This window comes from Anas acuta, chromosome 2 (assembly GCF_963932015.1).
Source record: "Anas acuta chromosome 2, bAnaAcu1.1, whole genome shotgun sequence".
Lineage (NCBI taxonomy): Eukaryota > Metazoa > Chordata > Aves > Anseriformes > Anatidae > Anas > Anas acuta.
This window is the reverse complement of record NC_088980.1, coordinates 145,619,399-145,644,235: the sequence shown is the minus strand read 5'-3', so window position 1 is coordinate 145,644,235 and position 24,837 is coordinate 145,619,399. Positions and strand designations below refer to the sequence as shown.

General features: G+C 41.3%; 1 long non-coding RNA gene across 2 annotated transcripts; it reads right to left on the bottom strand.

The window, feature by feature from the left end:
• Window positions 1-1,967: 1,967 nt before the first annotated feature.
• On the bottom strand, window positions 1,968-22,706 carry LOC137851442 (uncharacterized). Of its 2 annotated transcripts, XR_011093181.1 has the most exons (3): window positions 22,047-22,354; window positions 5,674-5,994; window positions 1,968-2,975 (listed from the first exon to the last, which is right to left on the bottom strand). It is a non-coding gene; the product is annotated as an uncharacterized lncRNA (long non-coding RNA). The 2 variants fall into 2 exon arrangements; XR_011093180.1 differs by lacking the exon at window positions 1,968-2,975 and having other exon boundaries at window positions 4,710-5,994; window positions 22,047-22,706.
• Between the last annotated feature and the right edge of the window lie 2,131 nt (window positions 22,707-24,837).

The window sequence follows — 24,837 nt, the reverse complement described above, 5'->3', positions numbered from 1 at the left end:
AATTGCTGTTGGCTTCAGCAGGATGAAGGTCTAATGGAGCAGACCATTCAACGTGGTCCTTCTAGCCCATCACAACACTTCTCCATGTTTCATCCTCCAAGTCACTCAGATACATGTCACAAAGACAGAAGGTTTTTTGTGAAACAGAAGTACTTAAAATTTGCAAATCATTTTGTGATCTGTGGATGAAAAATGCAAAACATTATTGCTAATGACATGAATCTCTAGTTCCTCAGATATTTTCCAGAAACCTTATAAACTGCTGGTGAGAGAACCTTTCCTTTCTTCAAGTCAAACCGCATCCTGTACTTCAAAACACACCCTATATATCTGAGTAACAGACTGAGTAAAACTCATAAAAAATCTTAACACAGGGAAAAAATAATAATTAGGATAGCTCTAAATGCAGCTTAATGAAATAAAAATATGCTTGGATACCTTCATTCAATTCTATTTACAATTAATATACTTGGTACATGGATGTTTCTCCCCACTTAAAGTAGAAGTGTTCCTACCCAAGTAGGCCTTGGGTTTATTATAAATGTATGACCCTATTAGATTCATCTGATTCTTGCAAGGTCAAGGACTCAGAATGAAGAAATAGAAGCCAAAGTTTGGGAGCTACCAGCCATATGCAATTAAGAGGATCTGAACCTAATAAAGGAAGAGATCTGAAAGCAAATTTTTCCAGGGGCAGTTTGCTTTTAAAGTATTAAGCATGAGGGTAGATTTTTCTTTTCTTTTCTTTTTTCTTTTCTTTTCTTTTCTTTCTTTTCTTTTCTTTTCTTTCTTTTCTTTTCTTTTCTTTTCTTTTCTTTTCTTTTCTTTTCTTTTCTTTTCTTTTCTTTTCTTTTCTTTTCTTTTTTTCTTTTCTTTTCTTTTTCTCTTCTCTTCTCTTCTCTTCTCTTCTCTCTTCTCTCTCTTCTCTTCTCTTCTCTTCTCTTCTCTTCTCTTCTCTTCTCTTCTCTTCTCTTCTCTTCTCTTCTCTTCTTCTCTCTCTTCTCTTCTCTCTTCTCTTCTCTTCTCTTCTCTTCTCTTCTCTTCTTTCTCTTCTCTTCTCTTCTCTTCTCTTCTCTTCTCCTCTCCTCTCCTCTCCTCTCTTCGCTTCGCTTCGCTTCGCTTCGCTTCGCTTCGCTTCGCTTCGCTTCGCTTCCCTTCCCTTCCCTTCCCTTCCCTTCCTTCCCTTCCCTTCCCTTCCCTTCCCTTCCCTTCCCTTCCCTTCCCTTCCCTTCCCTTCCCTTCCCTTCCCTTCCCTTCCCTTTCCCTTCCCTTCCCCTTCCCTTCCCTTCCCTTCCTTCCCTTCCCTTCCCTTCCCTTCCTTCCCTTCCCTTCCCTTCCCTTCCCTTCCCTTCCCTTCCCTTCCCTTTCCTTCCCTTCTCTTCTCTTCCTCTTCTCTTCTCTTCTCTTCTCTTCTCTTCTCTTCTCTTCTCTTCTCTTCTCTTCTCTTCTCTTCTCTTCTCTTCTCTTCTCTTCTCTTCTCATTTTCCTTTCCTTTCCTTTCCTTTCCTTTCCTTTCCTTTCCTTTCCTTTCCTTTCCTTTCCTTTCCTTTCCTTTCCTTTCCTTTCCTTTCCTTTCCTTTCCTTTCCTTTCCTTTCCTTTCCTTTCCTTTCCTTTCCTTTCCTTTCCTTTCCTTTCCTTTCCTTTCCTTTCCTTTCCTTTCCTTTCCTTTCCTTTCCTTTCCTTTCCTTTCCTTTCCTTTCCCACCTAGATAAAATGTAACCGATAACTACATTTCTATAGCATGTGCTTGAACTTCAGTCACATATTTGTAGTCTCAAAAAAAATAATCAAGAGAAAGGAACACAATCCCATTCCCCCCCCTGAGATACCTGGCCTGTCCTCAGAAGTCAAAAGAGACCTCTGAAAGTTCAGTGCTTTGGAGCCATCCACACCCATCCTCTCCTTGTTGTATCCTGCTCATTGGTTTTGATCCAGACTCAGGCAAATTTCGCTGGTAGGAAGGTTATTCTGGTGCCCAAGAAAGACAGCCATCCTTGAGCTCTAGCTGTCCCCTGAGGCAGCTGGCTGACTCCACAGCTGCCCTGGTCACTGTTGGTGCTTACAGCCAAAACCCCATTTGCCATCAGTCCTTCCCTTTGGGCTGCTCTTGGTGGGTGCTTTCTGCTGGCAGTGTCTGTGGCTGGCTCTTCCTGCTGACTGGAGTTACTGTAAGCTACCCTGGTAATTGCCCTCAGCTACTTTTTCCAACAAGGTATACTCCTAAGCTGTCTTTCCCACCACCTATCGCTTCACCCATTAAGTTTCCAGCTGCTGCTCCAGTTTGTAGCGGAGGCTCTCACAACAACCCCTGCAGTGATCCAATTCTTTTATTAGGATTAGTGATATGCAAAAGCCACAGGCTCCTCAAAGCCTGAGGACACCCTTTGTACAATCATTTTCATCCTCTGAAACTTAAAAATCTGTTCAGCATCTTCTCTCTTTTCCACCATATCAGCATAGCTGGAACTAAACCTTCCCCAGTGTGCAAAATGAGACCATGCTTTCTCCCCCTTAAAAACCTGGCTGTTCATAAAAGAAATGATTTTATATACTGACAAACATGCTCATACATTACTTTTACATAATCCTATTCCATTGGCCTTTTCCACACTTCTGAACAGATACCTACCAGGTGTATCCCCCTCTCAGTGCGTCTCTGCAGCCTTCAAATCAACACTTATACCGTAAGTGTCATTGGCAACATTGGTTTTGATGACTTTGGTTTGATTATTATTATATTATTATGTTGTCCTTCTAATGAATTAATAATTTTTAACGCTGTATGATCCTGAAATGAAGAATTTTATATATATGCAAACATTACCAAACTTAGGCCTCTCTCATTCAGATTACAACTAAGGAGATCCTTCTAAGAAGGATATGCATTTATTTTGCAGAGTAAAAAACAGAGTCACATCACAGGCACAGGTTTCTTCCTTTCCATGGCACAACTCATTAGTGTCTTCCCTTATTTCTGGAAAGAAAAAGAAAGAACAGCAAAACAGAATAGTAGTTAAAATTTAATGTGTACCTTCACAACGAACCTTAAAAAGCTAAATATTTTGTCCAGGCCAAAAAAGGCAACAGAAAGAATTAAAGCTAAACTCTGCCTGACAAGCAGCTAACAGTTTACAGAAAACATGTACATAACTAAACGCTAAGTACTCTGACAGACATAGCAAGAAAAATCAAAACTTATTACAAAATGTTCAAATAAAGAGTCAATAAAAATGTTGAACAGTGTTAGACATGGAACAGCCTGTTAAGGAATTTCCCTAAGGAATATATCCATTTGGTAGCAATTCCCAATCAACAACTACTTTTTGAAATCTGCCAGCTGGCCAGATCTTAATCCATTTAATGTGTGCTATATTGACATTTTAACTACGATGGTGCTAAATTAAATAACTTTGCAGGAATGCAACTTTGCTAAATCTGAACAATTATCTTTATTCGCCAACATCTAATCTTCCCCCCCCCCAAAAAAAAAAAAAAAAAAAGAAAATATCTATTTGAATTTCCACTAGTAGAAAATCTATTTTCCACAAAATTGTGTTGATTAGCATAATAATATACCCATTTTATAATTCCTTGTTGATTGGTCTTGTGTGCTTTATCTTTATTTTGCCTGGCAGTGAAAGCTATCTAGTTTAAATTTAAAACTGAAACATTAGGAAAATATAAAACACTCTCCTTTAAAAATGACAGAGTAGGAAAAAGGCATTGCCAGAATCTGTAAGTTCATCTTTACAGAGGATACTCAATGTCAGACTTGGCTACTTTCTGTCTGGGATGGTTTAAGAGTAGTGAAATTAGCAATACTGCAAGAGGGGGGAGGGCAAACCTTTACACACAGAGGGCAGCAGGATCATGAATCATCAAAGTATATTGTACAACTTCTATGTATTACAGTTTCTCAGGAGATTGATTTTATGAATCACTTTCTTTCCCTTTTACATTTTTTTTTCTATTCTTGTTATAAAATTAGCAGTTGTTATTAATATGGTTTAGACTTTTAAGAATTATTTGTTGTTCTTTTTTACGACATATGATTTTTTTTTTTAAACTGATATTTTTTCTGTGCCTGAAGAAAAAAAAAATAGCCTTAAAACTAATTGGTTGTTAATGGCAAATGATCCTTTGTGAGTAGATTCTTCACAAACAGAGCTCCTGAGCAGTGATTGTGTTCTTCCCTGGGGGAATTTTGTAGTGAGTTTGAAGTAAAATAAATCCTGAAAGTGAAAATATCGATGTGGCCTTTTCCCCGAGCACCATTCAATATTTAATTGAATTTAAATTTAAATATTAATTCAAAGCATTCAACACATAATTTAATCGAAATATTTAAATGACAGCTCCAGATTGTAAATATTATGGCTTCGACCTACTGAATTCTATTACAAAAACCAACATTAAAGTAATTTACAGCTTTTGAAAAAGATGCAGAAAAAATGATGGTAGGGAAGATGTTAGAAACTTTGTTATATACAATCCTAATGACTTTTTGAATGAAAGTCACAGAATCACACAGAATTTCTAGGTTGGAAGAGACCTCAAGATCATCGAGTCCAACCTCTGACCTAACACTAACAGTCCCCACTAAACCATATCGCTAAGCTCTACATCTAAACGTCTTTTAAAGACTTCCAGGGATGGTGACTCCACCACTTCCCTGGGCAGCCTGTTCCAATGTCTAACAACAAAGCAATTCCAGCCAATTTCATTTTTTATTTCTTGCTCTCCAAGAGATAATCACATCCTTAACACTATAAGATCTTTAACGTTATATAAAAAAATGTATATTAAGGCAGGAGATAATTGTGTTCTTATGAAAATTTTGTGTAGCAGAACAGAAAAATGAACAGAGGATGCCTTCAAAGACAAGTATGTGGAAAAAAAAAAAAGAAAGAAAGGAAAGGAGGAAAAGAGCAGAACAACTGGGAGGTGCAACTTTTTATTCTAATACAAAGTTTTTCACTGGTTTGCTGAAGAGTTGGAGGTATAGAACATACTTTTTTTCCAAGATACTTTGAGGCCTGACAAATTCAAATTAGGCATTAAGCACATTAAGACTCTTCTGCCCTTCTGTACCTGAATAGGTCATCTCTTACTTTCAGAGCGATGAAGGCATAAATAATGTCAGAATGAATTTCTTTGGGAAAAGTGTGACCAGAGATGTTGTCCAAAGGGATGAAGATCAATTTTTGTTTTCTCTCTCTCTCTTTCTCTCTCTCTTTTCCCTCAATAATAACACTTTTAACAGGTTTTGAAATTGTGACCCATTTCCAGTAAAGAGTGCTTGAGAGAGACAGGTCAGAAAGACTCCAGTTCCTAGAGGATTTTTAGTACTGTGTACAGGAAATATAACAAGAAGAAAAGATCACAGATAAGCAGACTAAATATTTGGAAATTGTTACAGATGACTGAGCACATACGTGTTTTTGTGCTCACGTCTGAACTTGCGAACAGTTTGCAAAGAAGGAGCGTCCAGGGGGCAAAAAGTAGTTTAGCTACACTCAATCTTTCAGAAGAGGATCTCGCTACTGTTCAATGTCAAGGAAAGATACATATTGACTTTCAAGGGAAAATGTCAAGCCACCCCACAGGTATGCAGACAGTGGGAAATCAGCTCAGTTAAAATCTGTCTACTGTCACAGATGGGCAGTTCCAACCTGATTTTTGTGTCTTGGCTCATCTCTCATCATCCTTGCCTAGGCCCTACATGACCATGGCCTAGCAGTATCCCTTCCTTCTAAGCTTCCTTGAGGCTCTTCAGTTTCTGGTTATCTTCTGTCCAGTTCCCATTTCTATCTTGTAAATGGCCCAGAAGGATGAATCTGCCAGGCCTGAAGCATGTCTGAAGGGGAAGACCCCAGGTCTGCCAGGTGGATCAGCAGGTGCAGAAAGATGAGGTGTCTTTTCCAAGGACAATACTGACCACAGAAGTCATCTCTCTTCTGTCATATTGTCATGATCCACTGAAGATAATTTGCCTGTCATGCAAAAGGAGTTGCACTTAGCAGTGGATCACTGATAAGTATCTTAGATTCATAAAAATTTACATGTATGAATAATCTAATATATATCAAATAAATGGTTCATGACATGCTAGCAACATAAAGAAGAACTGTTCCTTTCTTTAAAAACTATTACCATACCCAGATATGATACTGATACTGCTGTTATAAGCATTTAACATGGGAGGTTTCAAGAAACAAAGATTTATGAAAGAAGGCAGTGAATGGGAAACCAGAAAACCTTTACAGTACACATGGTTTGATGTTTAAGAAGTGAATATATATTTATAGTGCTTAAGAATTATCAAGGGAAAATACTCTGGCTTGTTAACACCTAATCGGGGGCTTCACACTGGACTGATAAAATTAAAAGGGGATTTTGCTAAAGCACTGGAAGTTGATAGAGTGTTTTGTTACTGATAGTCTCATTCTTAGGAAGGCTAACAGTGTTTGTATAATCTAATTAGAAGGGAAATTGAGCACAAAACATTATCATGTCTTGAAACAGGGGACTCCAGATGAGTTAGTGGAAATTTTAACAGGCTTGGAAGGAAAATGATGATTAGTAGCACACGTGTGACATGGAAGGTTTGAACTCCTCCATTTAGGAAAGGGGAATTATAAGAAATGATTTAGAAAAACACGTGTAGCTCCCTGGAGCTGCCATTGTTCCCTTTTCTTCAGAAAATACTTCAAGCAGTGTTGATCCAGCGTGAGCAGAGGAAGCAGTGTAAGCAAGTACAAGGAGCAAGCTGAAGCACTGCCATAGTGACAAGTCTTGGAGGAGCCACGCTGCTGCTCACCTTGCCCTGGAAGGGCAGAGTTGGACCCATCCCATGAGCGCTCCTATAGCTGCATCCAGATAGAGCAAAACCTCCAAATGCCCCAGAGTAGGCAGACCACAAGGTCCAGGAAGTCTGCAGGAGACCCAGATCCACAGCAGTGGGACCCTCTCATCTTTCACTGGGAAAAATCCCCTCTCATTGTGTGTAATCACTCAGCCCGCAACTGTGGTGCTAAGGTTACTGTTGACTGACCGCAGGAACTGTAATCACTGCGTCAATCTAACACTTTTTTGATGACTTCAAGGCAACGTGGAGACAAAATTACTTGAAGCTGTGGAAAGCTTTACTCATGTTTTTATGCTGCTGGAGCTTGTCATCCTTGGGTACATACATATGTGTGTGCTTGTGTGTGTACTAATACGTATTGATATTGAAGCCCATCGAAGTCTAGAGGGAGTTTCCTATTTACCAACATTGTTTTTAGCTTAAACCCTGTGGGACTGACATTTACAGGAGCTAGAAACTGGGCAGGGACTCTAGAGATCAAGTTTATGCAACTGTTTTTTCCATTTTCCTCTTGATGACCTAAGTCACCTCTCCCCATGACTCAGTTTTGCCATCTGCAAGGGGGTAATAAGCTTCACTTTCCTTGGAGAAGGATTTCTTTCTGAGGAGGAAAACCTAAAGACAAAAAAAGGTGAGGTGACCTGACTGCTCTTGTTCTGCACTTGGAAGTCAGGCATGAAGGCGAAAATATGTGCAGTGAAAGAAGATGGCAAACATAATCCATGTGAGTGAAACACTTTAGCTTCTGGAGGGGAAGCTGAGCTCTCATAAGAATTTGTTTATTGTTAGCAGACCAATTTCTCATCAGCAGCTGCAGAGATTAGTAATCTGCAGCTACCCAGAACAAAAATCTATACTGTCTGCACTCAGCGTGTGTCAGTACCAAACCTCTGTTAATCATTGAGCTAATGAACCCACCATAGCAAAAGCTGATTCCCAGCCTTAGACCCATGCTCAGCGAACATAAAAGTGCAAAACTCTCCTTGCCTCTCCTTCAGGAAGCAGCATGAGATTGAACTAAACTAGGAATAATGCTGGAAAAAGAAGTCTGGGGCCTAATCTAATCAGTGGAAATTCTGCTCACCTCTATAAAGCCAGGTTTTAGTCCTGTACCCAAAAATAATTTTCACGGATTTTCCAGTGTGTATCTGTGTCTTTTAAGAATTAGCCCCAATCAGCTTTCCGTGAGCTGTGGCAGCCAGAAGTGTTCTCATCAGGAGCATTTGTAAGCATCTCCCTCATCACTATGTTGTATGAAACCAGTGCCCGTGGCTATTGCATCCATTCCGCAGCTATTGCAATCATTCCACAGAGCTATTGACCTCACAAGTGCATTTAAGAACATTTTTTAACTATGGCCAAGTCAAGGTTATACGTTCCCTTGTCTGGAGGGTGTTTTGGAAGACGGTACAGCCACATACTTGGAATAAGTGAAGCAAGTGAATCTCACATGTTCAATAAAATTTTCATTGGCTTCTACAGCTACTGGGATGGGGCAGGGAAGAATCTGAAGTCCACTCACATAACCGGAATCAAGGAAGAAGACAAAGGATTAAATAACATCTCAGCTCCCCATGATCTAGTAACAGGAGTTCTTTGGCACATGAGTCTTCCATTAACCACGCTTTTGGAACCAGCCTGATGGTCAGGGAGGGCTTTCTGTTTGCCTGATAGATTTATGATAGGATTTCACTGGCCCTCTGCTCTGTGTTTATCTGGCTCTCATTTCCAGTTAAGCATTCAAAGCAATACCCTTGGGCTCTGACTGCATGAGAACCAAAACTGCTGAACTGAAACGGCTGAAATTTGCACATCTTGCTTAGGAGTTCATGAATCCTTGGAGATAAGTGAGGAAGTCTTGTCGCTGAACGAGTTTAGATAGGCAAACTGGCCGAAGCATCAAAGTGATTCTCCATGGCTTGCCACTACATGCTGGAATTTGGGGAAAAATAGAAATGGGAATTAAAAGCAGCACAGACAAAATAACAGTAGGGTTCAGGGAGTGCATGAAGGGAAGGGTGGGCATCAGAGGTGCAAGTCAACAAGGCTGACCTCAGACCGTGCGAGGAAAGTTCATTTTGTATGCCAGTAATAAAACAGATGGGGATGTGACGTAACACTGACTTCCCAATACCTCGTTGACTAATAAAATGACCAATACCATAATAATACTTTTCACCACAAAAATCTACAAGTGCCTAAAGACTTCAAAGATGGTAAATTCATTTCGTAGACAACAAACATTGAAGAATAAGATAAGAGACCCGTAGCCCAACACTCCTACTTTAGAGTTACACAGTGAATCATTGGGGCATAATGTGAAACATACTCCTTATTTTAATCAGTGGATATTTCTTCTCCACCCACAGTAGGAATAATAATCATTTTGCATTCTTTGTGGTGGTATCACTCATTAGTGAAAGAATATAAAGGAAACATATAGCAGCAAAAGTAACAAGATTTAGCCCTTTTATAAGTATTTGCTCTTGAAACAAATAAACAATATTGAAAAGATACATATTTGTTTTTCTTGGTATAAGGCCTTACACTATTTTTTTTCTTTAAAAAATAAAAAAAGGAAAGCAAAGCTCATTAAAAAAAAAAAAAAAAAAAAAGAAGAAAAGATTACAGTTTTCCCTGCCCTGCAGCCACTGATGTAAACCACATTAAATGTTACAAAATTGCCTAATGTTGAGATGTGAATGGTGATCATAGCTGTGTTGGTTGTTTTAAGGAACCAGGCCCACAACTTTGATTTGGTTTCACTGAATCAGTCAAATCCAAACACAAATTCAACCTTTGTTGTTTTATTTTGGAAGTGTGGCTCTGGAAGTCACCCCAATAACTTTGCCTATTCATTCATTTGGCTGTTATGAATGTAAATCAGAGATCTGGAGTACTGATTACACAGTGATTTTTCAAAATTATTCCGACCAGAATACTCTTAGAATACTTTTTTTTTTTTTTTTTTTTCCTACTGTGGGTATTTGTGTGATTTTATGTAGTCTGATGTCATTTGGGATAGGTCAGGTCATCCTGAATTTGCCTCTAAGTGAATCAACATAAAATTACGGAGAGATTAAAGTCCATATTTTCATATCTTTCCATGTGTATATTATTTAGATAAATATCACCAAAGTACAAACAGGTTCTACAGAAATATAACATCCAAGATTTTACTAGAAATGGAAGCTGTGATTTTTAACAGCCTGGCTTAGTTTTACAGAAAATTGTGAATTTATATTTCATTGTTCAATTGTTTATTTCCCTGTTGTCAGACATTTTATTTTTATTGATAACATCTGTAACTGAATCCACATCTGTTTATGAAAAGACAACTATGTTCAAGTTGTCTGTTCATGAGATTTTTTACAAGGTGTATTTCTTACCAAAACAAAACAAATGAGCAAACAAAAAATCAAGCTCTATCTATTTGCAATAGAAAAAGATATATTCTAATATGTGAAGGGAGCTAATATAAAGAACAAAAATATTGCTCTCCAAGCAGACTGCTGCAATACAAGTTCTCCTTCACATCATCATACAGTTTTGACAGAGGAAGGCAAATTTCAGCTGATCTTCCCTTCCCATTGCTCCAACTCAAAATCAGCCAGGACTCAACCTGGTCATTTTCATGTGGGAGAAAGGAAACTAATCATCTTTTGGATTATCAATCTTAATTTCCCAGCTCTCCTCCACTGGTATTTCTCAATATGCAAAGTTAATTATAACAATTTTGCAACATTTGTCTACACCAGTCACTCTTAATGAAGCAGATTTTCACTCCTGTGAAAGCCAAGATTTAGGGTCTTAAGGATGGCCTTAGCTTAACTGCTTCCAAAATTAGACATTCTCTTTAATTGATAACCCAAGGTTTCTCATGAAGCACTCATTGAATCTTTCATCCAAAGAATCTTAGGAAGGGACAAATTGTTATCAGCAGTGTCTACCTTTGTCTACTGAGTATTGAAGGAGAATTTAAATGATCGTCTTAAGAGTTGACACCTAATACTTAGATATACAAAGGAGAGATGAACTCAAGCACAAGAAGTATGTCAAAACTACTTAGAAGTTTTTGAAATTGTTATTTACAAATAGCATGAAAAAACTTCACCTGGATATAGATTTTAAGTAGCTATCACCATTCTGTAAATCCACATCTACAAGTGTTAGAATGAATAATCTAAACAAAATGTTAAACGTTAAGTATGCCAACTGTATATTTGGACATTTAAAGAAGTGGTAAGTAATTTAAAGTGTGTATAGTGATGCATGTGAGATGGAGGAGAGCTACTATTGTTCAGTGCTTTCAAAATGAAACCGTGTGTTGAAAACCTTAAATTAATGGGAAGTTTATTCTATGTTGTTACTATTTCTATTATTGAAAGTGTTGTTATTATTTTTGATTTTGGTCTGAAGGTTTTTTATCCTCAGAAAAACAAAACAACATCAAATCTTGTTGCCTCATTTAAATTAGAATCTAAGAACAAGATGTCCTAAAATTCTGCCTCAGGTGGGACATACACAGAGTCTCAGCACCTAAGCCCAGGCATTCATGCTTGCATTTGGACAAGCAACTCTCCAGCCATTAGATTGACAAGAACCTAATATTCAATTCACTTGCTCAGAAACGTCCCAGACTTCAATAACAGTATCCTAGTTTTTGCCTATATCCAGTGGCACACTCTAGTACCTAAACTCTGCAAGAATCTGCAGTACCACCTCATACAGATAAGTGTACTCTGAACAAGCCTAGAAATAAGCAGACTCATAAATAAATAAACACTAAAAGCAATGCAGAAAGTTAGCTGGAGAGCAGACATAAAAGTGGGAAGCAGCCCCATCTTACCCAGGTTCTTGAGTAACAAACACTACAAATTTCTTGTGGAAATCTCAGAAACAATAATGGAAGGGGTGTTGTGCATTTCCAATCTTTTTGAAGGCCACACAATGAAGAACACACACAAAAAAAGAGCAAGTGTGTGTGCATGCGTGTGAACATATAACTGTGTTTGAGGGTCTATGTGTGTGTTCTGCATGGAACTGTACTAACTTTTACAGTTTTTGTTTGTTTGTTTGTTTGTTTTCTGGGCTTCCTCATTGGAAATGGGGCAATAAAAGGATGAGGAATACCAGCCACTGCTGCTCTTTATCTGCCAAGTTATTGAAATGGTAGATCCTGCCTGTCTCAAGAATCAGATACGTATAAACTGCTCCTTGGAGCATAAATTTGGAAATATCTTGAAAGATAGAGGCTACTCTCACTCCAGTCTTATCATGCATATAGAGATATAGAGAACTGTCTACTGATACAGAGAACAAAACTTTTCTGTTGTTGATACTACCAAAGGCTTGGATCTCTTAAATGATAGCCAGTAACAGGAACCAGCCTAAATTAAACAATAAAACCTTGCACTACAACAAAAACACCAAATCAACAAGTAGCACATTTTTCAGACTAAAATATGAAAATTAAGTATAAAAGGATAGATGGGAAGAGGTATTTGCCACCTCCTAAAAAGATTTTTAAATCAAAGGGGGACATTGTGATTAGATTAAGGCCCCAGAATGACAGCAACTGAGCTTTTTCTTTGAACTCTGAGAGGCTCCCAGGATGGAGTGGTGTTCAAAGACAATTCCTTTGCATGAATAATATGGGGGAGGGTTTAATTACCACCTCCTCCTCTCATTCTTCATCTTCTCTAGCCAGAAAGCTCAGGTTTCAGCAGTTTTGTTTCTCACTGACACTGTGGCAGACTGGGGGAAGGGAGGAAACACTACAAGGCTGGGAAAAAAAAAAGGGCTGCAACCAGGGAGCTGTAGCAAAATAAAAGGAAAGGGCACTTCCTCCTTCATCTATAAAACAGTTAAATAATAATAATAATAAAAACAAGAAATAAATAAAGAAAAAGCTATCCCACTGATACCTTGAATTACTGGAAAGGGCACTATCGGAAAATGCAATTTTTGTGCAAAGTAATCCTGTGGTTCAAAAGTCCTCTCACTCAGACCTTTCCCCTCATGGCTATACTGGAAGCACGGTATGTATTTACTGATCTGAGCAGCACTGAACGTGGTTTCACTCTGGCCAAGTCACCTTGAGCAGAACTACAACAGATACAGACCAAAAGTGAGTAAATCCTCCTATTCCCTGTGTGTGTAAACACCAAATCCATGTTGCCCTTATTTTTATGTCATCACTTTTTCTCTGTTTAATGGATAAGAAATTATGTGTTGTTCCTGGCCAGTAACACTGAGCAAATGGAAGGGTAAGTCCTTTTTACATTATTTTGGATCTTTTTAAATATAATGGGTTCAAAACGTTGACTTGAGCTCATAAAATATTCACAGTTGGGAGCAGAGGTGAGAAATGTTCTTGGTGATTATTATTAATAGCTTCTGGACACCCGCGCTATCGCTTGTCTGTGCAGATCTCTTAATATATCTGCAATAGGAGTGCCCTCTCTGGGCAAAAGAGTAAGCTCTCAGCACACGTCTGAGAGATAGGGATCTGGCTGCATTTCCTCCCCCCAGCTGGCTCAAAGCTTTCTCTGCAATACTCAGCAGCACATCCCCTCTGGCCGCTTCATTCCCAGCTCCCTTGCAAGCTGAGGCTCTCCGAAATGCGGTGTCCCCAGCCCTCAGCACCACACGCACTTCTTGACGCGAGCTCTCCCCTGCCAGGGCTGAGCATGAGTCAGTTGGAACCGATCACTGCCTTGTGCAAAGCTCAGGTTGGGCAATAGCAGCTGTATGATGAAGCAGATTCCTCCCAGGTTGCTCCGTTTCCAGTGGTTTCTGACTAACCTCCCCCAGCCCTGCCAGGCGTTGGCAGGTGACCCTGCTGGGAGGGGATGGCTGCCTTTGCTCTCCTCTGGCTCCTGCCTTGGGTGGGCGTGAGAGGAAGCAGAGCAGGCAGTTGGAGTGCACTTGGCTGGGCCCACCCAAGGACGTCTGAGACCAGGGGAACAGGCTTGTCGTCTGCCTGATGTCTGAATTACCCAGCAGGAGAAGCCTAGAGTGCCAAGGATGTTCCCAGGACCTTAGTCTGAGGTCAGGTTCTGACATCACATCTGCTCCTGTGCTAAATAGTAAGAGGCCCCCTAAAAATCCCTCAGGTGGAGCAGAGGCTGTCTGAAGACTCAACACAGGGACATTGAAGCTCCTGGCCTGGTACAAAGTGCTGGAGCCTGTCCACACTGTGGCTTCCATGGGCTTGCTGCGCTTACATGGAGAACCACATTGGCCCACCCAGAAGCAGCCCCACAAATTCTTATACAGGCAAGAAACATGGGCCGACAAAGACACTTAAACCTGGTCTGAGGGCTACTTCAACCCAGTAGAGGTGACCCATGAGCCCCTGTTTTGGTTTGTTCAGTATCCAAACCCTGCCTAGACATGGTGCTGCTTGGGTGTTTTACCAGCAGGAGAGGGAGATTAGAAATGCTCAGTTGAGCTGCTGGTTTCGGTAGGAATATAAGAAGCCAGGTATTAAAAAATAAATAAATAAAAAATAAATCACTTTTATGTTTTACTTCAATTAAATACTTCTCTCTGTTTTGGAGAAAGGACTGGAGATGTGCCAGTGGAACGTATCACCACAAATGGGCTTTGTCCAGTCCTGTGCCTTGGTGAGCTTGGTTGCTGATTTGCATTTACCGAAACACTGACCAGCTGCTGAGGGGGTTGATCACCCAGAAGATGATGAAACAAATGACAGTGAAGGAAACGGAGATTCCCAGTAGCAGACATGAGATAAAGGCTCAGGACACATCACAGCCCTGCCCTCCTCGCTGCAGCTGGCTTGAGCAGCCCACTAGGACACTTGAGGGAAGACCGACTCCTGGAAGGGAGAAGATAAAGAAAGAGGCATGGACAAATCATCCAAGATTAATGACGGAAAAAATGAAAGGATTTGTAAAATGAAATCTTCACTGTGCCAGAATCATTACTAAGCCACTGCAACTCCCTATGACTAAGAGCTGTAAAACTTCATTGGCATTTGTAAATGTAGAAATCCATTGCACAGGAAAAAAAGTGGCCAAGGTGATGGGATATGCAAAGGGCATTAGCTGCAGTGGTCATTTTTCATTCACGTTTTCGTCAATTTTTGCAAAAGTGCTTATCATCTTGTCTCTATAACTTTTTCTAACCTCCTCTATTTTTATTTATTTATTTGTTTTAATCTTTCATTGTTTTTGACTGCCCATGCCAGTTTCTAGGAAATAAATCGCAAAGATAAAGAGGTGTCAAAAATATGAAGATATTGTGAGCACTGGTTAAAAAAAAGTGGCTAATAAATGCCAAAATAATTTCCCTTATTGAAGCAAATATGGACACAGCTCTTCATAGACACCATAGCAGCAAATTTTGAGAGGAAACAAGCCTTGATGGTGACAGCATTGCTTGCTTTAATACAAGATGATGTCTATAGTAATTTATTGATAACCCTTTTGCAATTCTTTCGCTTCAGGGTCCCCTCCACAAGTCATCTATTGTAGCATCTTTGCCTTTCTTTTTTTTTTTGTACAGTACATCATTATTTGAGCAAAATGAGTCTGACATATGTGCAAAACAAGTCTAAAAGTGAGGCTTCCCAGTTTTTCAGCCACAAATGGAGACCATAAGGATAAGGCAAGGATCAGGTTTTCTGCCTCACAGGGATGATAGGCACTACCAGACTGCTTATACACCATATATTCCCAACTCAGGTGTTCCCAGCAGCTCTCAGCTGAAATGCCACCCTACTTTTGAGTGCAGAGCTGGCACTGTCTTCTGTGGCTGTACAGGGCTGCCAAAACACCAGCATGTGGCAAATCACAAAATTACAGAGTGGATGAGGGACCTCTGAAGTCCAACCCTCCTGTTCAAGGACAGACACACAGAGCAGGGTGCCCAAGTCCATGTCCAGGTGGCTTTTGAAGGTCTCCAAGAAGGGAGACTCCACAACCTCTCTGGGCAATCTGTTTCAGTGCTCAGCCACACACACAGTACAGAAGTGCTTTCCGATACTCCAGTGGAACCTCTGGTGTCCCAGTTTGTGCCCATTGCCTCTTTTCCTGGCACTGGACACCACTGAAAAGAGCCTGGCTCCATCTTCTTTACAATCTCCCTTCAGGTATTTTTAGCCATTGATAAGGTCCCCCTGGTCTTTCTCTTCTCTAGATTGAACAATCCCAGGACTTTGCTCATAGGACAGGTGTTCTATTTCCTTCACCATCTTTGGCTCTATATTGAATTCTCTCCAGCATGTCCATGTCTCTCTTCTACTGGGGAGAGAAGAAGAGGCCAAAGTACTCCAGGTTTGGCTTTATCAGTTCTGAGCAGTGGGGAAGGATCACCTCCCTTGAACAGCTGGCAACACTTTGCCTAATGCAGCCCAGGATACTGTTGGCATTCATTCTAGGAAGGACACATCGCTGTCCCATGTTCAACTTGGTGTCCACCAGGACCTCCAGGTCTTTTTCTGGAAAGCCACTTTCCAGGTGCTCCTTTGCAATGCCAGGTTTGTGATGGACAAAGGGTTAAAGTCCAAGAATAGGGAAAAATCTGAAAAGCTCTCTAACACATCAGACTCCCAGGTATGAATTATCATCACTCCAAGTCTCCTTAGCTTTTGGGTGCATCAGAAAACTCCTTTTGAACATAAAGGTGAAGGCTTCTCATTTCTTTGCTGCATCCTATGGGAAATATCTAATGCTGCCTCCTTTTCTTCGAGCTTACATTAAGCTTACAATGTTTGTCTGAAACAGGATTAAGAGGTACAAATCCAACTGTTGGTAAGTAAATATTGCCAGAACACTGAAATACATAGTCCCTTTTTTCTTTCATAACAGAGAACAAACTGAAAGGCAGGATACAACATAAAGGTGGCTCTGAGAAGGAGGATTTGAGGTTTTGTTTTTCCACTGCTCCATTCTAGTAACAACAAATAAACCTCAGGAAGAGGTGAGGTGGCACCCATTATTGTGGTCTGAGTGTGCAAATAATATTGTTACACAGGTGCTATGGAGATATCCTCAGTTGGGGCCTGGAGCTGGCCTTGAGCAAGAAAAGCCTCCTCAGTTATGGATCTGTACTCACTCTAGCTTGTAAACTCTTCCCAAGTGTAGTTCTGCTTTCCCCGTGATTTCTCTGTTTCCCTGTCTTCACTTGGGAAGGGTCTCCTTCCAACTGGGAGTCCAACTTATACAGATAAAGAAAACCCCTGATCTTCAAGGGGCTGCAACACATTGCCATAATGCCGTCATAGCATGGCTTAGCCCCATCTATGTAGGCAAGATCAAACAGTGTCCTGCAGAGTCAGGATGCTATTGCTTTACAACATGATTCTTCCCCCTTGACAGATCTGGCCAAAAGCCAGCCAAATGGGTCTGCTCGGAGTGAATGGACTTAGAGTCACAGACAGAAGTTAGAGATTTATGCTACTGAAGTTGTTTTAATCTCCAACATACTTACATCAGAAATCAAATCAAGACGCTCCCCCTCAGTATTACCCAGACATCTGCAAACCAAGAGTATGAACTTTGTACCTTTTATGTCATCACTGTAGTTAAACATCTTGCATGTTTCTCTCAAAAATGTGTTAATCGAGTAAATTAATCATTAAAAATAATGAATATCAGTTAATATTAATCTGCAGAAAATGTGGGGAAAAAACTCCCTTGGGAACACCCCTATATGACCATATGTGTTATCAAGGAACCACATTATGCTCTTATTTTCTATTTAGCTGCCCATTCAAGGATGGCTTGAATCCACCAGCACTGTGAATAGGAGGGGAAAATGAGACAAATGAGCCTAATAGGGCTTGGTGAACCTAGCAGGACTAGCAAAGGACTAAGGCCCCATTCCTCATTTGTGTTCAAAGACTGTGTTCTGGAATTTGCCAAAAGTTTGGTGCACGTATGTAGGACTGAATACAGTTGAACTTATGCTGCATACGCAGCCACCACAACTGAGATGAGTCATAGCATATGCTCAGCTCAAACCCACTGAAGAAAAAAAAAAAAAGTGCTAAAGTATTTATACAAATATATTTATAGTTTAGTGGTGTCTGAGCAAGTGCATTTGACTGTGTCAAGAGATGGGCTGCAAAACCTTAAGCTGATGCAGCTCAAGTAATATACATAATATATTCTGAAGTCTCTGTTTTCCATGGTAAATAACGTGAAGTAGAGTTTGTTCAGTGGCCTTGAAGGGCCACATTATGGTTTGTGTTCACAAAATTGAAATTTCTTCTGGGATAACAAATGATGGCTGTGTTCAGCCTGCCTATTGGAAATATTTCCTGACTGTGCATACACCATGGCCTGGGAAAGCACTAGCTGGCACAGGCCAGAACCATGCCAGGGAGGATGCTAACAGTGAACTTAAAACAAGGTCTACTATGGGACCAGGCTGGGGCCTGCAGCTGGTCTGCATGGTATGGTATGGTAGGCATAGCCTCACATACTGTCAGATGAGCATATTCAAAAGGAAAAAAAAAATCACTTTTTATTAGCTACAATGTTCCTTTAAGAGTCAGTCCACAACACAGCACAACAGATCTCAATTACTCTCTTTAAGAAGTTGCCATCTTCCACTGATGATGGAAAAGGCTTGGAAAAACCAGCCTGCCTGGACTGCTTTCAGCCACGTGGAGGATTGGATAGTGGGACTGCATGCAGCCCGTGGTGGGGACAGCAGGGCAGCCAGGCTAACAGCTCTCCCAGACAGCTGAATGGGAAGTTCATTGCACTGGAATGTGCACTGGAATGGGCAGCCCAGCGAAGTGGTGGAGCTCCCATCCCTGGAGGTATTCAAGAGACTTATAGATGTGACACTAATGGGCAATGGACTTTGGTAGGTCAGGCTGATGATTGGACTTGATGATTTTGAAGGTCTTTTCAAACCTAAATGATTCTATGCAATGTTTCCATTTCAGTCCTACCCAGAGGATCTCCTCTGAAATGCAAATCCTTTCCAGCTGTAGAAAGACTTTCACCCACTGCAGCCTGGGCAGTCATCGTCATTCAGATTGCATCAAGCACCAGCAGGACAAACTGAAGTCTGCATCAGGGCACATTAGCTTTGCCAAATCTCTGTTGATTCACTACTAGTTCTGATATGTCACCTGCTTCCGTGAACACATTCAAGGAAAGGCCTCATTGTCTGGGCTTTGGTTTGACAACCGGCATGAAAGAGCAAAGTCTTTGAAATGTGCCCTCATAACCAGAACTGAAAACAACTTTTTCAGTAAAAAGATTATGAGAGCAAGTCGAATCAGCAGGCTCTGCCTCCTGTCATCACTCAGAGGTTTGCTTTGTTATTAGCATGTACACTCAAACGCACTTTTGCAAAAGGTGCATGACATGCCTTCTAATCATGGAGGAAAGGAAGAAAATTATTTGGCTTGTGTTTGGCTATGACCAGGTCTTGCCTTCTTTGTGTGCAAGCTGTTGGGGATCATTAGGACTTTCTGATATTTATTATTTATAAGCAGGCTTGCTCCATTCAGGTTCATTACCTGCTCCTCAATGCAACACTACTGGACACTTTCACACACTCCAGATGCATTGCATAACACTGGGCCAAAACCAATAGCTCAAACAGCTCCACGGCCGTACACAGCATCCCAGCCTCCTACCCAGGCCACGAGCTGAAAAGATCCATGAAGGCCAGAGAGCTCCCCAGAGTGGAACTGCACCCTTCCCAACTATTTTTAATGTAGTCATATAAGACATGTTACTGTAGGAGAGTGAGGTGGGGCTCATCCCGAGGTCTGTACCCTTTCTTGGCAAGGTGTGCAGGTTGCAGGCACCCCGTGCAGCCACACTGCTCAAGAGCCAGCAAGGAGGTGCACAGCAGCCCACAGGTGTTAGGTTTACTCCTGATTTTCAGCTATTTTTGACTGAAAATACATCAGTTTCATTCAGAGCAACAGGTCCAACATGGTACTTCCTGATAGAGACACAAGACATACATGTGCTTTGATATCTGGCAAATTTTTGTACAACACTGGCAGAAAATAGACCTCTAAGATGTATGGGTGCTGGGAGGTGTATCTGCTGGGGCAGCTGTGTAGACGCTTGCAGGTAGTGACCCATCCCTCACTGAGCTGGTGTCAGTAGGGAATGGCTGTCTATTTAATAGCATTCACCTTCCTGCCACCAATACACAAAATGAGTTATGTTCTCAGGAAGTTAGCAAGAAGCCATGTAACGATTGAGGTTAAAATGGCAAGCTTGGGTTAATTGGTTGGTATGTACCAGCAACAGACAAAAGACCACCCTAGGAAAAAATACAAGGGGTGTTCTGAACCCCTGCCTAAATCTCATACGGTCCAAGAAAGTCTCACTCATTTTTTATTTCAGTCAATGAAAATTTCATTTAAATGAAAAAATGAAATTAAATGAAAAATGAAACTTCATTTCAATGAACTTTATTTCATCCAATTAAGCACCTCTGAGGGTCCAGATCCCTGTATCTTGGTTCCCATTTAGCAGCTGAGGAGGACTGCAGTGCCCCAGTTGGCAGCCCTGTTGGGAGGACAATCCCAAACACCGAGTTGTTGGAGGTCAGGATGGTATTCCAGGCTGGCTGAGCCCAGAGGCATGGTTTCAATACCCTGCAAGGCAGCAGGGCAATTATTAAAGGCAGAGCAATAAATAAAGGCCACTAACTCCAAGCAGCCATGGGAGCTTCAAAAAACACTGTAAGGGTGGACTATTTTGTCCAGTTTCTCCATCTGAAGGCATCTGAGAATGTGCAGGAGTATTTCTCCATTCTGTGAGCAACCTGGTGGGGGTGAGAGTCCCAGCTTCCTCCCAGGTGAAGAGCTGGTCCTCTTCAGGGAAGGTCAGGCTCTCATACTCATCAGGCCCAGTGCTGCCATAAGCTTGGTAGTGGTGAAATAGCACAGAAGAGCATGTGGCAACCTTGAGCTGACTGGTTCTGGTCAGTTTAGTTTACTAGTACAGTCATTGTTTGTAGGTCTGTATTTCAATTACATGTGCTCTTTGTTTTATGCGATGCTATCTTTGGATCCTACATGGAATATAATGCTGCTATTTAAAAATAACTTCAAGTCATTCTAAATTGGGCTCTCCTACTGTCACAGTAGACTATAGGCATGCGATTAAGTCATTTTTCTTAAATTAGACATCACAAACGAAACCTCTAGCTGACCCACTTTTACTTTTGCTCTTTGCTGGCTACACATTAGAACTCCTTACTTCAAACCATCCTGAACAGCATTTTTGCTGACATTCACAACCCATTCTAGCCAAGAGTTCAGAACACATCCAAAAGTGCATGACTTATTCCTAGTCTGAACCTGTCTGCTATTAACTTCCAACTGTTGGTTTCAGTTATGGATTTCTCTACTATACGAAAGAGAAAATGTTGGAAAGTTTCAATTTTGCATGAGTGATTTCATTTTAAAGACTAGTGGTTTCCTCCAGATCCTGTCAAGTCTCACTTATAAATAATCTTGGATTTAAATGCCCAGAACACTGGTAACCTCTAAAATAGTTCTGTATATAGTGAAAGCAATCACAGCGTTCTAGGTCTTTCTGCACCCAGTCTTCATGAGCCTCAAAAACTGCCCATGACATTTATATTAAAATCTGCACGTGGATTTTCAACTGCCATAAAATCATAACAGAGAATGATTTTGTTTTCCTTTATGCCTATATCAGTTGTAACTTTCCCACTTCAAGCAGAATCTCCTACACATGGAAATAGATGTGGAACATCTATGACTGAAATGTCAGTCCAGTTGTTCGTAGCTTTGTGGAGTTTAGGGACAGAATGGACTGCTAGATCACTTAGCCTGACAACCCCATTATGGAAATTCATTCAGTTATTCTTGTACTGGGTCCAATAACTTGCACTGAACTAAAGTGTAGCTCCAAAACGGCATCCAGAGGATTTCAAAACATAGGAATCCACCCCTCCCCTTCATTGTTCAGGCAACTGTTAAAGAAAGCCCACTATTAGGTGCCTCATGTCTAACCTGAAAATGTCTATGCTCAACTTCTAGTTTGTCACTGTTTTATGAAAAAGATCCTTATTATATCCCATTTTCTTATTGTGAAGACAAATATGCATTGCAAACAGTTTGCTTCCTGCATTTATTTCTGATAAGGTCTGCACAGTAGCTGACCTGTAATAAAGGAGAGTGTAAATCCTTACCTTAGAGAAGATGTGAGATAAGAGCCCTTCAGCATGGATAGGCTCAGCCAATTCAGCTTCACTGAGGGACCGGCTCCATTTGTATTTTCCTGGCAGCAGTGCTACTCAGGATGCTATTTAGGTCAGTCCTGCTGACAGCAACCACTAGCTTCTGGTTTCCACCCGAGAGCATCCCCCCTTCCCCTCACCCTGAGCAGCCAGTTTGTACATGCACGTAGGAAATGGCTTTCATGCTTTGTAGTTATCTCTAACAAAGATCTGTTCACTGAAGCAATCAATTCAGTCTTGCAAACTGTGCTAGTCTTCATGTGGTAGTAAGTGAGTGTGTGTGTGTGCTTGTGTTAGGGAGAGGATTAACACATTCAAGAAAGAAGTTGATAAGAAGGTGATAAGAAAGAAGAGGCAGGAAAAATGCACATGGAGCCATCCCCTCAGGCTGAAAGAAAGCACTCAGTAGTCAGTGGAGAATGGCTAACATGCCATCAATTCATCCCCTAATTTGTTCTGTTGTCATTAATTTATTGAACCATAGGCTATGTCAAACTCCCCCCAGAATATATTTTTCTGATTTCTGTCAGGCAAACCCATTGCCTCATTAGAAAATGAAGTCAGGTTAGTTCATTAAGATTGCTCTCCTGCTGCTGGTGATCATTTATATTTGTGGCTGATAGCAACAAAGTCCCTTTTCCCTGCTTCTTGTGATTATAAATCCCAATTAGAAAACAGGATTGTTTAATAGTGGTAACCATGTAGACATAGCATAACATATAAACATAGCTGTGATATGCTTTTGATGAAACACACATACATCCATTTTCTACCGCACTGTGTGTATTGGCATTAAAGATATCCTCTTACTTTTAATTCCTTCCTGGTACGCAAAGCTAGCTTCAGAGACCTACGTCTTTCTCGCTCTAAAAGCATGGTCACACAATGACAGCTATGGCTGAGAAGGAAGTAGCTGTGGACATGAGAGACTCACCACTCCCATTATGTCATTTGCTAAAGCAAAGTTGCAGTGTGATTTAAGTGCTGCTATTGCTGTCCCTGTAATACAAGCCGGACACGAAGATTTGTGCCTCACTGGGATCTGTCTCTTGATCCCTGTTCAAACCCAAAGAAGACATCATTAAGGCAGTGAGACAGTGTGAATTTTCAGAGTAATAGATGCAATCATCAGTAGAGGAGAAGTGCAGCCTCTTTAAACTATTTTTAAAATGGAATATAACACAAAGAAATATTAGTTCAAAAGACATTTGGTTAAAACACAACAAAACAAACAATCCCAAACCAAAACATTATTTCAGAAATGATGCTAGATGTGAAGTCCCCTTTGTAGGACACAAGTGTCCCTGTACAGAGGGGGAGGCAAACAAGTGGCCAGGAAGCCCATCAAAGTCTCACAAAAAAAAGCTCTCCAAGGCACAGCTTTCTGGGGTGGCCATGTTCAGGTATGGACCTGGGCCATCTGTGTTACAATCTAATTCTCTTACCTCTGGAAGCACCAGAGAAAGTCTGATACTAGGAACCCATGCTTTAGGACTCAAACAGATGCTGATGTCTTGGTTACAACACTGTAGAAATGTCTGATGGTAGCAGAGCATGGCGATTGCTCCCTGCCTACCTAAATGACCAATGCTCTATATGTTATAAGCCTGGCTGATGCTAGATATTTGGGTAGTAGGAAGGGCTAGCATGAAGAAGGGTTTTGGTAGCTCTTTTGACACCCTTGTGCCCTCTTGCCCAGCTTGGAGCAGACACGGCAATTTCACCCATACCTGAGGAGAGCCGTGCTGCACCCCGTACCAGGAGGTGCTGCAGCGCTGGCCATTTGAAGGTGGTTGGACCATGGGAGTGGTGCTGTATAGGGAGGAAAATCTGAAACGGGGACATGCCTCAAAACCCTGCTAAACTTCATGCTTGCTAAGCCTTTCAAGGACACTCCAAGCCATCACAAACCAGGTTTGTTCCTAAAGCACTTGTCCTGCCTCGTCCCTGCCCAAGTGACTTGTTCATACTTTTTTTGCTGCTTCCTTTGCTCAAGTGGCTATTTTTTAGCCTAGGTCAGCTCTCCTGACAGGTAGAACAGGGAAAGGGGCAGTGCAGGGGCAGGAATAAGGAGCCCAAAGCAGGATGGTGAGACAGCTGCTTTTCCTGGCTCTGCCAGGCTAAAACAGCCACAAAACTCTGGCCTAAATCAGAGGCAGCCTTGTTATTTGAGGCAGACGAATTTCTCCAAGAGCTCAGCTTCCAGGCTCATCTTAAAATGAGCCTTCCTCTCAGCAAGAACTGAGCACACCCAAAAATCTGACCAAGGTACCAGCGAAACCTCCAATGCAGGTGACTGCCAACTTTACACCATTTGCTCAGAGAGGTTGTGGGGTCTCCTTCTCTGGAGATATCCAAACCCCACCTGAATGCCATCGTGAAAAATGTGTTAGGTGACCCTGCTCAGCAGGAGGGTTGGACCAGATGATCTCCAGGGGTCCCTGCCAACCTCGGCCACTCTGTGTGACTGTGTGACTGTGTGATTTACACCATTGTGGGCGACACGGGTGGTAGGGGGATGGTTGGATCTTGGAGGTCATTTCCAATTTTAATGATTTTATGATTCTACTATTCCTCAGCCCCGAGGAGCAGACAGGAGGAGCTTTCCCACACCGGGAAGTGAAGCGGGGCGAGGAGTCACCCCTGACTTTCCCCATGGTGTCTGGACCGTCCCCATTGCGGCCTCCGCGCCCTTTGTGGGCCCTGAGGAGGCGGCGGGGCTGAGCGGCGGGCCTCCTGTCAC